Raw genomic sequence first — 5,901 nt, 5'->3', positions numbered from 1 at the left:
ACAGAATCATATTAAAAAGCACTGCAATAATGGCAGCTTAATATATATATATATATATATATATATATATATATAATATATATATATATATATATATATATCATATATATATATATATATATATCTACATATATATATATATATATATATATATATATATATGTAGATATATATATATATATATATATATATATATATATATATATATATATATATATATATATATATATATATATATATATATATATATATATATATAAAATATATATATAAATATATATATATATATATATATATATATATATACTATAGTGTGTGTGTGTGTTGTGTGTGCATATATATTAAATTGAACTGCCATTACTGCAATGCTTTTTAATATGATTCTGCATACAATAACTGCATTGATTTGCACATTCCCTACAAACAAAATCCATTGACGTTTGTTATGCTAAAAAAAATGATGTTTTGGGAGTTTTGGTCTTTCCGGTCCTGATGCATCTGAGGATCCGACCTAAAGAGCAGATTTGTTTTGATTCTCAGCCATACAATGGAGCATCCAGTACTTTGTGAAGTAAATGTTACCGTTAAGTATACGAAATCTTCAGACATTTGTCAAAGTTATAGTGTGTTTATTAATTTCGAAGTTTAATGAAAATCTTTAGACACTTCTAACATGGCCTTTATGCCTTTACTAACACAAAGGAGAGAGAGAGAGAGAGAGAGAGAGAGAGAGAGAGAGAGAGAGAGAGAGGTTTGGGTAGTTAGCATATATGTAAGTGATGATGTATAATAATGTATAGTACTGAAAATTAATGCCAAGAATTGCTGTACGTATTGTTACTTATATCTCAAAGAAATTTGTCAGTAGCTACAGGCATAATTCAAAAATCAAAGTCCTTAAATTTTTTTTTGAAGTTTTTTCTTCAAAAAGTACCTGGTGTCCTCAGAGTATGGCTATCTTTCCACATTATCTGGAAAGATAATTGAAGTAAGAAAACATTATGATGTTTTTTTTTAATTCCACTAGTTCAATTTGGCAAATGTGGAAAATATACTACTCACTTTTAGCAACAATGTGTCATTCATATACAAATTCCTCTGCTTAATTTTGATGAATCACTATAAATATTAAGGATATAAATAAATTTGAGGAATTACAGTTACATTGGGAATTAATTTTCTTATAATTCTTTGGCGTTACTGACAGAATTTAGTTCGAGTCCACAGTTGTAATAACTCAAAGAACATATTCATTGTGATGTCAGCCTGCAAATATGTGTAATTGCCATATATTTTGTAATCTTTCATACGTTTATGCAGACATTTTTCATGTGTGAAAATATTTTCACAGACTCTCTCTCTCTCTCTCTCTCTCTCTCTCTCTCTCTCTCTCTCTCTCTCTCTCTCTCTCAACAAAATTAATTTAATCTTCCCATTATCAAAAGTTTGAAAGAAATTATATCCCAGAATGGTATTTTTCCAATCGTTGAATGTTTTCCGTTAATAAAGTTCTGATTATCATGACAAGTAACTGTTTGTGTTATCAAATTGCCTAGTGTAAAAGCTAGTTGTGGTATTTAATCAAAAGGTTAAACTAAGATAAATGTTCTGGAGTTATTCGCAATTTTAAATTTTTCGTTAAATTAAACTGTATTTTACCAGAATCATCATGTCATCAGAATTCACTACTTCAAGATTAGCAGTGGCATTTATCAAACAAGTGTCAATAAAATTTAATTACATTACATCAGTCCGCAAACAAATTTGAAGAGAAGAGATTATATTAGGCAGTAGTTAAGTCCGATCTAATATGACACCTGCTATCATGACAAAACTTTCCAGTTATCAAGCCAATATTCTCAAAATTTTAAAGAGATCTGAACAAGTATTTTTAATACGCCACGACACTTATACAGAAAATTATTCATCCTTTATTGATAATGATATATATTAAATAAAACAGTTACTTAAAATGAAAGTGAAATCTAAAGAAAGAAAACTCTGTACCAGACAACTGAAATTTTATGTAAAAGAAAATGACAACTAAATGAGAATGTTAAAGAAGACAAGCTGACCTGGTTTAAGAAAAAAATTACTTTAAAACATGTAAAGATTTCCTTTCTCTGGACGATGACATAAGACAATAAAAAGAGAAAAAGGTTTAAGAGGTTACTTCCTCCTTTTGAGCCTAATACATAAGGTCCTTCATCTTACTGTGTCGGCTGGAGTCAAGTCCCAACACCGAGGTAGATAAATCGAATGAAAAATATCCCACTCCTTAATATCGCACAGTTGAGAAGCCCATAAAATTCAGATTTTGGGCTCTACAGAGCCGGTGTAAGTGATTGTTCATCCCTATAGTAATAGAAGTAGCACATTAATAGATAAAGTACCGATCAGCAAAATGGCCAAAGGGAAAACATGCCACACCACTCAGACGAAAGGGGAAACATCGTCAAAAACAGTGAAGAAAAATGAAACAATATGGGCAACTTGACCATTCGAGTTGCTATTCAACATGAAGTTTTTAGTTCAACGTGCATAAATTTTCTCTCTCATTCTTCTGACCAAACCTTTACAGAAAATTGCCCATCCTATTTATTTCGTTATAACTGCTCTCTCTCTCTCTCTCTCTCTCTCTCTCTCTCTCTCTCTCTCTCTCTCTCTCTCTCTCTCATACATCCCTACTAAGCGACCTCCTCTCTACATTGTGCAATTAAATTATTATTATTATTATTATTATTATTATTATTATTATTGTGAACCCAATATTTTTTGCGTCTACTTCCAATACTGTTCCCCATTCATCTCTCTCTCTCTCTCTCTCTCTCTCTCTCTCTCTCTCTCTCTCTATCATACATCCCTACTAAGCGACCTCCTCTCTACATTTTGCAATTAAATTATTATTATTATTATTATTATTATTATTATTATTATTATTATTATTGTGAACCCTATATTTTTACGTCTAGTTCCAATACTGTTCCCCCATTCAGAAAAGAATCTATCAGATGCTCTTCTTTTACCTTATTTATTTCTTACATATATTCAGTGCGTAAAACAACACAGCTGTTAATGATCACAATTAAAATCAAACCGTACATGTTATAATTTGGGAAAGTCTTTATCGCAACATGTACAATTTGTTTTAAATGCTCAGTAGTGGCGATGCAATACGAGAAGAGTACTTTTGTACTAGTATTGGTAACAATTTATAACATATCGTCACCTGTTCTGACAACTTTATATATATATATTATATATATATATATATAGATATATATATGTATGATGTATTATATATATACATATATATATATATATATATATATATATATATTATATATATATAATATATATATATATATAATATATATATATATATATATATATAACTATGGATAGATAGATAGATAGATAGATATAGGCATATATATATATATATATATATATATATATAAATATATATATTTATATATATATATATATTATATATATATATATATATATAATAATATATATATATATGTGTGTGTGTTGTGTGTGTGTATGTATATATGTACATACATGCTACATACACACACACACACACACACACACACACATATGTATATAAATAAAGGTTTTTTGCCACGAAGGAAAAAAAATGAAAAAACGAGTTGGCCGAGTACTTTCGGTCCTATTCGGACCCTTTACTGAGGCATACTGGTTTTACAAAGAACACCATAGTCAAAAGAAGGCTTAATATACAAACTGACACTACCAAATTAGCCATAAGGGCGATTTTCACTCTACAGAGAGGAGGAGGAGTCATAGGCTAGCCACACCTTGAAGGATACCCGCGGTAAACAAGTGATTCTTCCAGAAAAACAGTACATTTTGAAAACAACACAGGAGCATATACAATTTAATATCATGAATTTTTACACAAATTTTCCCAACAAAAAATTATTATTAATGAAAAGACGAAAGAAAATATAAATATATATATATATATATATATATATATATATATATATATATATATATATATCGAGCAAGAGAAAGAGGGAAAGAAAATATCGAACCAGAGAGAGAGAGAGAGAGAGAGGAGGGAGAGAGAGAGAGAAAGACAGAGAGAGAAGAGAGAGAGAGAAAGAGAGAGAGAGAGAGAGAGAGAGAGAGAATTAATAACTATATACATGTGGGACTAATTTATTAGTTGTTCATTTATTTTGAGGTCCTTCATAAACATCTTACAAATATATGGGTCCAAATGGTACATTCCCAGACTAAGATTTAGGTTGTTTTTATTAGTGATTTGTATAATTGCCGATTCCAGTAAATTTCTTGAAACATAATCATTAGATCTAGCAATTAACCGAGCATCACCCCAATTAATACAATGAGATTTTTCACTCAGATGGATAAACAGCATTTGAAGTCTGGGCTGTTCTAACTGAATACATATGCTGCTTACCCGAACACATAAATTTTTACTAGACTGACCAACGTAAAACGATGGGCAATCCTTACAAGGAATTTTGTAAATGATGTTGTTATTTGTTACGGGACTATTCTTAATTAGCATATCTTTAATGGTATTGTTATAAGAGAACACTACATTAACATTAAATTATTTAAATATTGATTTTATGGTTTCAAATCCACGAAAATAAGGTAAGCTAAGTACATTTTTAGGGATTTCTTTTCATTAATAGCAACATTATAAAACTTTTTATGAGCTTTTTGATAACATCAAATCAATTCAATGAGGTGGGTAGCAGAGATCGTTTCCTATCTTTTTATGTATTCTATTTCTTGGTCCAGGTATTGTGGACTCGTGATACGCAAAGCGCGTAGGAACATAGAAGAAAAAATTGAAATTTTATATTAAGATGGTGGCCAGAATAAAAATGTACATATGTTAAATTATTTGTGGGTTTTCTATAAATACTGAATTTGCATTGGAAAGATTCTCTATGTATTAATACATCTAGGAAAGGGATGACATTGTTATTTTCAATTTCAACAGTGAATTTTATGGATGGCACTAAATTATTCAATTTAGACAGTAAATCATTTACATCGATACCACTAGGTAAGACTACTAAGATATCATCGACATATCGGTACCTTTTTAAGGGGATAAGTGTGATATTCGGGAGGTGTGTCTCTCAAAAAAAACAAAAATTCCATATAAGTTTGAAAGGAGAGGTGATAAAGGGTTACCCATGGCCATACCAAATATTTGTTGGTAATATTCTCCATTAAAAATAGATCTGCAATCACAAATACATAACTTAATTAAGGAAATTATGTGACTAACGGACATAGGCAATTCATGCAGTACAAGCTCATTACTTAAATATTCTAGCACAGAGTCAATAGGGACTTTTGTAAACAAAGAACATACATCAAAACTGACAAAAATATCGCTAGGGTTTAGTACAATGTTATTTAATTTTTCTACAAGATAAAGAGAATTCTGGATGTGTGAATTAGATACAGTTCCTAGTAGCGGGGATAACAGTTTAGTAAGATATTTAGATAGTTTATAAGCAATTGACCCTCTACAGTACTAATAATTGGGCGCATAGGTTTGTTTTCCTTATGAGTTTTGACTAGGCCATATAAATAAAGGTAATGAGGGACACTTTACAGTTAACTGACACAAAAGTTCTTTTTTATCTTTAAGAATTTGTTTGAAATTGATATTAAAGTTTTTTATTACTTGGTCCAACGGATTTTTTGCAAGTTTTTTGTAAGTTATTTCATCCTCAAGTAAAGTATGCATGCGTGATATGTAGTCAGTTTTGTCAAGAACCACTAAACTATTGGATTTATCAGCCTTGGTAATGTGTAAGCTATTATCATTCTTCAATTCTTTTAAACTTTTCCTGTAGCGAGCGGGGAAGTTAT

Source organism: Macrobrachium nipponense, chromosome 17 (assembly GCF_015104395.2).
Source record: "Macrobrachium nipponense isolate FS-2020 chromosome 17, ASM1510439v2, whole genome shotgun sequence".
In the NCBI taxonomy this organism is placed as follows: Eukaryota; Metazoa; Arthropoda; class Malacostraca; order Decapoda; family Palaemonidae; genus Macrobrachium; species Macrobrachium nipponense.
Note: the sequence above shows the minus strand (reverse complement) of the source record.